Genomic DNA, 11,495 nt, shown 5'->3' on the forward strand with positions numbered 1-11,495 from the left:
AGCATGTGCTACTTAAAATGGGCATCGTGGTGGGCATCATGGCCCATTTTAAGTAGTGGCTCCTGCCTGTAATCCTAGCACTTTGGGAGGCCAACGCAGAAGGATCACTTGAGCCCAGGAGTTTGAGACCAGCTTGGGCAACATAATGGGACCTCATTCCTAAAAAAAATACAAAAATTAGCCAAGTGTGGTGGTGCATGCCTGTAGTCCCAGCTACTTGGGAGGCTGAGATGAGAAAATTGCTTAAGCCTGGGAGGTAGAGGCTACGGTAAGTCGTGATCATGCCACTGCACTCCAGAGTGGGGGACAGAGTATCTCAAAAAAATTGTGTGTGTGTGTGTGTGTGTGTGTGTGTGTGTGTGTGATCAGAAAGTAAATGAGCAATATTTAGCAATGCAAAGATTAGAGGAAGCAATTCGGAGAGGATAGCATGATGCCTTAATTATGACAAAGGCCTTCAAACTAGCCTTCTTGACCCACAGTTTCCCCCAAGAAGCTGAATACAGAATCAGAAAGGTTGATTTTAATCCTAGCTATTCTGCTTAAAAGTTCGTGAGTTTGGGCATATCACAACTCTTTCTGAGTCTTAGTTTTCTCAACTATAAAATAGAGATCAGAATATTGTTATGGGTTATAGGACTGAATGCAAAGGTGATTTGTAAACAGCATAGATCAGTGATTCTAGACCTGCCCGAATATTGGAATTACCTGAAGTGATTGCTAAAATATAGATTTCTGGTGATAAACAGCTATCACCAGCAGGAAAGAGGTCTCTTGACCTCTGCCTTGGCCCACACTCCAATCTACTGCCCATGCCCCCATTGACTGAGCCTAACCAGGAGCTGGCCAGCAAAGGAGCATGCAGCCTGTGGGTCTCATTCTCCTGGCACATAAACACAAGGGGACACACAGGATAATTAGCACTCTCCTTTTGTCAAAAGCTTCCAGAGACTTCACTGCCTACTAAATAAAGCCTAATCTCCATAACTGAAAGTTCAAGCCCCTTTATAATCTGCACAATCTTTCCACACTCTTCTTCCACTCACTGCTAACACAACTGAGGCTGAAATGGTAGTCAGTCAGCACCACGTGTTCCCTGGCCCATTGGGTCTTCTGCCATTCCACCTGCCGATATGCTCTCTCCAGCCCCCTTTTCTCTTAGGAGAACCTTCTCAGCCTCCATTCAAGAAGGTCTGTCTATGAGGGCATCTCTGATAACCTCCAACTGAGAAAGATCCTCGTCTCCCTCGGCCCCTCTCTAGAGATTGCATTTGTCCCATTTGCATGATTCACCAAGGCCCACCTCACACCTGAGGTGAAGTTATTTGTGTCCACTATTACCTCTTCTATGAGACTGAAAGCTCCTTGAGGACAGAAACCATGTCTTTTATGTCCTTCCATTGCCCAGTTCCCAACATTACACTGGCTTACGACACCTCCACCTCCTTTCCCTGGCTCATAGACTCCTGTGGTTTCTCTAAGATCCAGCTCAAATGCCAACTCTCCTGTCTCCTCCAAGCAGAGCAATTTTATCTCTCCCTTTCTCCTGCCATAGGACTGTGCAATGTGTCTCTGTCCCCCCACCCCTTTCCCACTCAGGGAGTCAGTGTCCTGGTTAGCAGTACACATTCTGCAGCCTGTCTGCCTGAGTTCAAACCCTGAGACTATCACTCAAAAGCTGTGCAACATTGAGAAATGCCTGTTTCTTCATTTTACTCATGATAGGAAGTCAGTTTATATATGTAAAGCCCTTAGCATAGTGCTGGCATATATATCAAATGCTAAAAAATGTTAGCTATTAATATCACTTTAAGCTCCTTAAAGGCAAGACCTGTGTCTTAGCCTTTGTTTCCCTAGTGTATACACAATTCCTGATATTGATTGGTGTCCAATATATGTTTGTTGATAGCATGAATTCATAGGCATTTAGAATTCAGTAAATATCTGGGTGGGTGAGTGAACGAGGGATAAGTAGATGGGGGGTCAAATGTAGGTACTTTGTAAATGATGCTGGTTTCATGAATACATGAATCAGTAGGTATTCAATACATGCCGTCTGTTTAGTTCATTGCTTAAAACAAATGAGTGAATGAGAAAAAGAATGAATAATAGGTATTTAATAAGAAGGTTGATTGGTTGCATGGTTGAATTAACAAGCAGATTTTCCACAAATAGCAGATGTTCCATAAATGTTGGCTGGCTGAGTAAATAAACAAGCATTCCTAAAATGTAACAACAGCCTGGAGTCAAAGCTGAAAGGACACAGCTAGAGCACCAGTCAGAGAGAGAGGGGTGATAGACTCTATCCCCTCCCCAGTAACTGCCTCAGAAATTGTCCCCTTCTCCCTGCCATTTCTGAAGTTCTCCCCCCAGCCCACAACTGCTTCTGCATCTGGCCTGGTGCTCACGAGTGATACAGGAACCTGGGGTAGGAAGAAGGGCTGGAGATGCGCCAACCTCTTCCTCTTCTCCCCACTCAGCCAAGGACAAGCCTACTGAAGACCCTGGGCCCCCAGTACTGGCCTCCATGCCCCACCCCTCATGAGGAGGGCAGCCTTCACCTCAGAGCACTTTAGAAGCAAAGTCTATATTACAGCAGACCCAGGGAGCTAATCACCTCACACATTCCAGGCCCCAATTTCTGGCTCTGCTGTTCCCCTGAGGCAGCCCCAGCAACCACACATCTCTAGTTAATGAATTATTTTGCAACACGTCTGGAGATGCATGAACTAGAAATCTTACACATGTTGGAGGATTTTGCCATTTCTATTAAATATGCCATTCATTTGGTGGGTAATTAAATGTGCAATAATGGGATCTAATTTCCATCTTAAATGACTTCCTAGGAACAGCAGAAAGGAAGAAGCAGGGTGTAATTTTCTGGAAAAACCTTTTTTTCCCCTAAAGCTTTTCAGCACATAGAGAAGCAGGAATTGAATAAAATAAAGTTAGGTTGATACTACTGCCCCACATGTGAGTCTTCTGCCATTGCCCCCAGCAGGGAAAGAGACTAAAGCCTGCAACACAGCAGCATCCCCCACCCCCAAAGCCCTGATGCAGCCTGGGGAAGGCTGTCAAAAAAGTCTGAGCTCAGGGGAGAGAAGAGAGGTTGGACAGAAACAGGAGCTGGTAGTGAGGTGGGAGGGAACATCTCTGCAGATTGCCACAGATCTGAGGGTGATAAGCCTTCCTCCTCCTCTCTGCACTTCCCCATCTTATATGTGTGCTGTGTGTGAGCACATGCATGCATACACACATGTGCACAAGCATGCATGCATATACAAACATGCACACACAAACATGCACACACACATAGGTTTCACTGTCCGACGCTAGCAGCACCAGTCTGAGCCAACTGCAGTGAGGTAGCCAGGAAGCAGAAGGGAGGAAGGGTTCATGCTGCACTGGAATAAAAAGGGCCAGGTAGGAAACACCACCCTTGTGGGAGCTGCATGGGCTTTGAGGTCACATACCCCTGGCTTCAGATTCGCGTTCCATCACTTGCTGTGAGAATATGGTCACTTAGCCTCTTGAGACTCAGCTTCCTCATCTGTAAGATGAGAAGGAAACAGTCAACCCAACTACCTGGTACACCCCTGGCACACAGTAGTAGGCTCTCAATAAGCCTGATTCTTGCCTGCCCTTCTCTCCCTCAGTTGGCACTGACGGTCAGCCTTGTTGGGGTCAACATGCAAACTACAGACCAGGTCCTCCCCACCCCAACGCCTCGGACTGGCCTGCGCACTCCACTCCCCCTCCCCTCCCTCCATTCATCCCATCTCTAGACAGCCTTGGCATCTCTACTTCAGTTGGAATGACGCTTTCACCCTTTCTTGAGGTAGGGCTGAGATATGCAGGGAAGCCGAAGACAACATAATGCAACCGGGTTTCTGATGAGAATACAAAGGTAGCACCAGTAAGGAAGGGCAGAAAAAGCAAACCTGGGGCACCTCCCTTTCCTTGCATGGTCTGGAGTGAGTTCACAGACTTCCTAATCAGCACTCCAAGGCATCCCTCCCCTCAGAACCTTCAGGAGCTGACGCCAGAGAGCATCAAGCACGGCTTCTCCACTCCTGGGGCCGTGAATTTGGAGGGACCACTGGAAGGGCTACTACCACTGGCTAGTGCTTCTCAGCTCCTGGGTCTCTCCCAAGTGGGTCTCTGGTTCAGCTCAGCTTGGCAGAACCCCTGCGTGTAGACAAGGGTGCTGAGAGGAGGCTGAGAGCAGCAGCCGATGTCTGCCTTCTCCTCTGCTAGGGCTCCATTCTGGGAATCTGGAAAGAAAATAAGCAAATTATTCTGAGCATCTCCCAGAATACCTCAGGATCTCAGACCAGGAAATGGAAGTAATAGGCCAGTGTAACAGCTGAGCTGGAAGGAGGCCTGGGGTGGAGGTGTGGGGTGGGGGGAGGCAAAATGAAAAGAAATTAGGTGGTTGACTCAAAGCAGAGGCTCCACTCAAATTAAAAGGTAGACATGGGTGAAGGTATGCTGGGAGTGAGGCAGGATCCTTTACAAGGCAAGATCAGACAAGAACCAAAAGGACCCAAGGACAGTACCCAGCTATAGGGCCTGGGCCCCATTCCGCGGGGTAAAATGTGCAGCATACAGCTCCCTCAAGCCAAACTTCTATTTATTTATTCTTTCCAGCACTCACTGTTCACTTACTCAGTTACTCAACCAATATTTATAGATTGTCAGCTTTACACAAAGCAGACCATTCATGAGATAAACGTGAGTTTGAGAGGGAGGCAGACCTAGTTTGAGCCTCTATTCTGTCATTAACATTTATATGACTTTGACAAGTTACCTTGAAGTCTCTGGGCCTCAGTTTCCACATCATAGAATAGGGTTATTGTGCAGACCAAATGAGAAAATACCTACACTGCTTAGTATGGGGTCTAGCACACAGTTTTGCATTAATTTAAAAATGTGTCATTGCTGTTATTTTGAAGGCAAGGTGCTAAGATCCTAAGACGCTCAAACCATGAGATTATCCCCTTGCACAATCAGTGCATAAAATATACATTCTATAAAATTATGTCCCCAGGGAAGTGTTCTGTCCTTATTGTTGCCTACACTATCTGCCATAGTTTTGCACATGATAGGTGCTCCTTAGCTAGGTGCTCCTTAGCTATTTGGCAAATGACCAAGCATGAACCATTTCAACAGTAATTAATGTAGGAGATCATAGCCTTATTCAGAACACTGGGCTGTAGAGATGGCAATTTAATCATCTCTACAGCCCAGTGTTCATCATCAAATTTGGGCATCAAATTTGTACATCATCAAATTTGTACATCATCAAATTTGGGCACTGACATGGACCCAAATTTAGCCTAGGTATGAAATCTAGGACTGGACACTCCCCAGAGATTACCTTTCTAATGCTTCCTTTGAATTTTTCTTAAGTTACGGAATATAAGGTGTTACGTACAGGATGCCAGGTATTTGTAGTATTACAGCGTTCATCTCTTTTGTGCAATAAATACTGAGTTCCTGTCCAGAGGAAAACTGACAAAGAAATTCCAGCTTGTGATGAAGAAAGAGAGAGATATTGAGAAGTAGCCAGCCAGAATCCATAAACTCATAAATTCAGCTATAGGGCCTGGGCCCCATTCATAGGGCATGAAACAAGCTTGAACCACAAGGCAGGAAAGGACTTGAGGAATCATCGTCATCCTTCCCACTCATCTAACAGATGAGGACACAAGGTCCAAAGAGGCTCTGTGACTTGGCCAAGGATGCCAGCTAGTTAGTGACAGGGCTGCGACAAAGCACGGTCTCCTGGCTCCATTTCAATGGTCCTTCCACTACATCCGCTTGTCATCGTCTCTGAACACAAATCAGCAGAGGCAAGCAGATGACTGCTTTCTTCCTAGTCAAGCCAGAGGGACTGGAAGAGCATCACTTAGCAAAAGAGGGCCAAGTACAGCCTCTTATTAGAAGCCAATCACTGGAGCATGGCCACCCCCCAGCAGATGCCAGTCAAGGCAGCTCTTCTTCAGCCCCCACAACCACTCTCTCTTTGCTGGCTTTTCAAATGAAACAATGTTATCAAGCATGTCCATGTCTGCAATTAAGCCAGCTGGGCAGGGGAATCCGTCCTAGAGACAATTAGAACTGACACCTGCTTTTAAAAATGAAAATAATCTGAGGAATATTTAAGTAAGTCACAGTTCAGCTGCCACATTTAAAAAAAAACAGAAACAGGAGGGTGGGGTTTAAAGGATGGCCTTAGGGGAGAGATAATGGCCACTGGGCAAGGCTCTCCAAGGGGCCTCTTCCAATGAAACCAAACTCAGAGGAATCCACAGAGACCCCAACTTCCCTTTCTTAAAAGCTCTGCCTCCTCACACCTTCCAAGCTACAGGTCAGCTAGGTGCTGCAGCAAGTGGCTGGGGGCCTCAGGGGAGTGAAGAAAGGAAGCTGAAGAACTTAGGGAACTACCTGTGATCAAGCACCATTTGACTCTAGACCCTGCCCTGCACCTCCTCAGGTCCCTGTCCCTCTTTTTGCCCCCTCACACCATCCTGTCTACACACAGTCTGCACCTCCTTCTTCAAAGGCATCTGCCTAGCTCTACTTAGTTCTTTCTGACAACTGTTGCAAAATCTCAAGTGATAATGAAGGGACCTCTTTCACCATTTTCTAACCAGGGTTTGACACAGGTTCTGATGCATACTAAACATTTAATAAATGTGTTAAATGACCAAAAACTCTTAAACATTACCATTTTATTTCCACCTGCAATTTTCTATTTAATTCCATCTCACACCTATTCTTTACTTAGGTAGCTATGACCCTTCAGATGTTGGCAGCTGGGAGCACCATTTCATAGATGAGAAAACCGAAGTTTGAATCAGTGAAGTGGAACTGCCTGTACGACCTGACCCGGTTGGTAGCTGGAAAAGCCAAGCACCCTACAGGTCTTTCACCTGGGGTCTCACACTCTTTCAGCCACAGGAGGTGCCTTTCCTGAACTGTGGATGCTCCATGGGCAATAGAATGTAAAAGGGAACTCTGTTATTCCACGACCTAACGTGGGGCCATGTGCATGGTAGGAGCTCAGTAGCTAAGACAAGCCAACCTAGAGGTTCTGTTGGACGCTGTGTTTTCACAGCAAAGAGGTGGTGGAGGTAGGGGATGCATCATAGGTGGTGGTGATGGGAAATCTTAGAGAAAAAATGCAAGGCAGAATGCATCAGTAGAATCACAGGCTAGGTTGTATGAGTCAGACTCTTAAGTGCTCAGAGGTTTGGCGAAGGGAAGGGAGAGACCAAAGGAGATGAAGTCAGATCCTTCTTGGAACTTGGGTACTGCATTGAACCTTGATGAAAGGTTACAGTTTGGTTAAATAAGGAATCGGGAGCTGAGTCTTCCAAATGTAAAATATAGAGGATGGTGTTTATTCCCACCCTCTCTGGGGACAGGAGAATAATCAGACTATAGCAGGGGGCCCAAGAAAGAGAAAAACGAAAAGAAATGGGTCAGAACAGCTCAGGTTGGAACAGACCTTAAATTCCAGGACATCCATTTCCCTCTGCATTTTGGTCCCCATCAGGAATCTCCCATCCCTCTCTCTGCTCTTCTTTGTCAGTCCTTGTCCTCCCATTCTGTCTAACATTCCCCCCACCCCCACCACCCCTTCTCTTTCCTCTAATAGTCTCACCTTCTTCTCCAGGCCTTCTGGGGACTTCCTGGCCTCCTCTGCTGATTCTACTTCTGGCCCCTTCCTCCTCCCAGCCTGGGGTTTTTTATCCCCTCTACATTATTCCCACAAATCAGTTCACAGCACAATGCCACAAATCGTGACCAAATTCCAGCTGCCTATGCCAGCCGGCACTAGGTTGAGTATATTGAGACAAATAAGACCATTTTTATGTAAAAGATTTTTATTAAAGATTTCAAAGTACCCAGGATTAGCATCTTTGTTTCAGCTAAAATCCTTCCAGGCCACACTCCAACCTCTCCCCACTGCCCCCATCTCACTGCCTTTCCCTTCAGGGCTGGTGTAGACCTAGGGATTGTGACCACCAGTTTAAGCTATGTGCCACCTCACCCAGTGGCAGGAACACATAGAAAAGTGTTAAACAAGAACACTTCTATCAAAGGGATCTTTCACCACAACCCCAGCCCAGGACAAAGTCTTTATTCCTTCACATGTTTGATTACTGCATTTGGAGCTCATTGGAAAAAAACTGGCTTTACTTTGATGTTTTTCCAGCTCTCTCTCCCTTGCTTTATTGGTCTCAGCTACTCTGCCAGAGCTTCAGACTTATTTGTCTCCCCTGCATTTATGCACAGGGTGTTTGCGCAGTAATACCCAGGATTTGGTTGGGATTTCTGTAAAACACATTATCGTATATGTTACAGAAGACTGGGGGTGTCTACCTGACTTCTAAGCATGATTCAGAATGCAGAGCTGAGCACAGTCTGATTATTTTTAGCATTGTTATGGGGCTATTAAGTGTCTATCCATGCTCTCTTCTCTCCCTTGGGTCTCAGATGTCACCTTCCAAGATGCTCAGAGTCTCCAAGAGGAGTGTGGTCAGCCTGTAACAAGGCCGTTGAGCCCCCCTCAACTGCCAGCCTCTCCCAAGCCTTCCCCATGGTAGCTCTGGACTTGCTGGATGATACGAATAAACTTCCAGAGAAACTCAGTCCACGTGAGGAAATAGACCACACAGGTCCACAATGGATACAGACCCTTAGTGTGTCCTCAGGCAGTGCCCACCCAACACCAGGAACACTTCAGCCTCACCCATTCCCCTTCCCAGAGCCTGAGTTCCAGCCCCTTCCCTAAAGCTGTCTTCCGAAATGAAAGCACCTCACACCCAGCAAGTCCAGATGGAAAGGCTTGCTCTTCTCTTGGTTACACTCTTCTTTCCGCAACCTTCCCCTTTGAAGAAAGGCACTCCCAATCTCCAGGTGCTCAAGCTACAAAGCCAGGATACATTTTTGGCATTTTCCTTTCCCTTGTCTCTCCTCTATTCAGTCTTTCACCAAACCCAGAATATTTTATCTCCAAAATATCTCGCAGGCCATCCACTTCTCTCCTTCACTGCCATGACACTAGCCCAGGCCACTATCATCTATCTCTCAAGTAGATCACTCACTAGTGTCTCAGCTCCCACTGTTCCCTTTTAGTCTATCCTCCATACTGTAGCCAGATTGAGCTACCCAAAACCAAGTCTGATCACATCATTCCCCTACTTAAAACTTTCCAATGGCACTAAGAAAAAAAGAAATGTCCCAAGTCCCTTATATGGCCTCCAAGACCTTTCATGATCTGGCCCCTGATCACCCCCACGTGAACCTTCTCCCAGGCCACACTACACTCTTACCCCTCCTTGCCAAGCACAGTCCTCAAATATCCCAAGTCCCTCAGCACACGCTGGCCCGTGTGCCTAGAAGAGAACACTGACCCTTGTGTGCCCATGCTCATTCCTGCCTGGCCTACTCCAGCTATCCTTCAAGTCTGCTTCATATTAGCAAAGGCCTTCCCTGACCACCCTAATCTAGATTTTGTTTCACTGTTTTAATCTGTCTACATGGTACCCTATACTTCTCCTCCACAGTTTGTAATTACATGATTATGCATGCAATAGTATGTTTAAGTCTTCCTCATCAGACCATAAGCTTCAGGAGGGTAGGGGCCATGTGTTTCCTTCCCGCTTTATTACAACTTGGGGGCACAAATATTAATGAGTCCCTCTCATTGAGGAACTCATACTCTCATGCTAAAGACACACCTATGAACAGGACATTCTAACTCAACCTCTAAGGTGTCAAGGTGTATTAGTCCATTCTCACACTGCTATAAAGATACAACCTGAGACTGGATGAAAGAGGTTTAATTGACTCACAGTTCCACATGGCTGGGGAAGCCTCAGGAAACTTACAATCATGGCAGAATGGGATGCAAGGACCTTCTTCACATGGGAACAGGACAGAGAACTGCAAGAAGGGGAAATGCCAGATGATTATAAAACCATCAGATCTCATGAGAACGCACTCACTATCATGAGAACAGGATGGGAGAAACCACCCCCTTGATCCAGTCATTTCCCTCCCTCGACACGTGCGGATAACAATTCAAGATGAGATTTTGGTGGGGACACAGAGCCAAACCAAGTCACAAGGCTTTTAAGATTAGCAAGGTCTAGGGCATAGCCACGTTAGCCCAAGAGAACACCAGCTTCCCGGAGTCTGTGAGCATCTAAAGGATGAGCCAAACTCAACCAGTGTGCTGGCCATTTGATCATGGCACCTGCTGCCCCTACAGCTCCTTCTAAGGGATGGCTGCCCCACCTGGACCTGAGGAATGGGTAGTCATGGCCATGCCTTACACTAGACCTACCCACCAGACCTCTGCTCCCTGACACAGTTGATTTCATAATAGGGAGTGCCTGACCAAGAGTAAACAATCCTCAGGCTTTCTAGCATGGCATAGAGCAGTGGTGCTCAAATTCTGGTTGCTCAGGACATCTTTATATGCTTAAAAATTGCTTAGAACTACAGAAAACTTTTGTTTTTGTGGCTTATATCTACTAATATTAACCATATTTTTCATACAACACCACATATGTAAATTTTACCATATTTTAACTCTAAAAACATTCATTTAAGAGTTCATTTAAAAATAAAAATGGAAAACCTATTGCATCCTAACATAAACAACATATTTTTATGTTAATCACTTATGTCTTTAGATGCAGGCACACTTACACATAGACATATAGCTTAGAAGGTATATAAGCTCTGGAAAACTTTGTGATTTTGAGTTGGTCTGGTGATTTTTTCCAGGTCTCCTCCCTGTACCTGGTAATAAAAATAAACTCCCTTCCTTCCCAGTTCATCTGCATCTCCATATTAGTCTGCAAGAACAAGCAGCCCGACCCTCAGTTTGGTCTGGGAACAACGTCTCCTCCAACTTCAATGCAGGCTGTTGTGCAAGACCCTCCTTCTTTACCCTTCAGCAGCATTCAGTGCATGTAGTTTATCGATCCTCAACATTAGAATAAAAGGGCAGCTTAAAAAGAAATTTTAAGTCCAAGCCCCATCCCAGAGCAATTAAATTGGAATTTCTAGAAGTGGTTCAATCACTGCTATTTTTAGAAAGCCACCAAGGTGATTCTATCATGCAGCCAGGGTTGAGAACTACTGAGGATTAAAGTTTTTGTGTGAATCCATCTTCCTTCTTTCTGGTCTCTAATGCTTAAGGAAAGGAGGGTCCCCTTTGATAATGAGACCTGGACTCTTGGTAAGGAAGTTCATGAGACTCAATTATTCCAAGGCTATGACATGGCAAAAATGTCTAACAACTAATATGTATAATTAAAATTTAATGATATATTTTGTGAGCCAGTCTTTCAACAAATACCTACAGCATGCTTATTACATGTCACACACTCAGGATATAACAGACAAAAATTCCTGCCTTCATGAAGCTTACATTCTAGTGAGGGGAATAATAAATTAGTAAAATATAT

At 45.6% G+C, this 11,495-nt stretch overlaps 2 long non-coding RNA genes across 2 annotated transcripts in view; both read right to left on the reverse strand.

Moving 5' to 3' along the window:
* Nucleotides 1-3,471: 3,471 nt before the first annotated feature.
* LOC119470328 lies at nt 3,472-9,896 on the reverse strand. Its single transcript, XR_005199213.1, has 3 exons — nt 9,870-9,896; nt 3,828-4,274; nt 3,472-3,550 (listed from the first exon to the last, which is right to left on the reverse strand). It is a non-coding gene; the product is annotated as an uncharacterized LOC119470328 (long non-coding RNA).
* An 890-nt stretch (nt 9,897-10,786) lies between these two features.
* Nucleotides 10,787-11,495, reverse strand: part of LOC108300521 — a 7,692-nt gene continuing 6,983 nt past the window's right edge. Inside the window, exon 4 of the long non-coding RNA XR_001823472.2 lies at nt 10,787-10,824. This is a non-coding gene — a long non-coding RNA (uncharacterized LOC108300521). The remainder of the gene's footprint in view (nt 10,825-11,495) is intronic.

This window comes from Cebus imitator, unplaced genomic scaffold (assembly GCF_001604975.1).
Source record: "Cebus imitator isolate Cc_AM_T3 unplaced genomic scaffold, Cebus_imitator-1.0 Scaffold28, whole genome shotgun sequence".
In the NCBI taxonomy this organism is placed as follows: Eukaryota; Metazoa; Chordata; class Mammalia; order Primates; family Cebidae; genus Cebus; species Cebus imitator.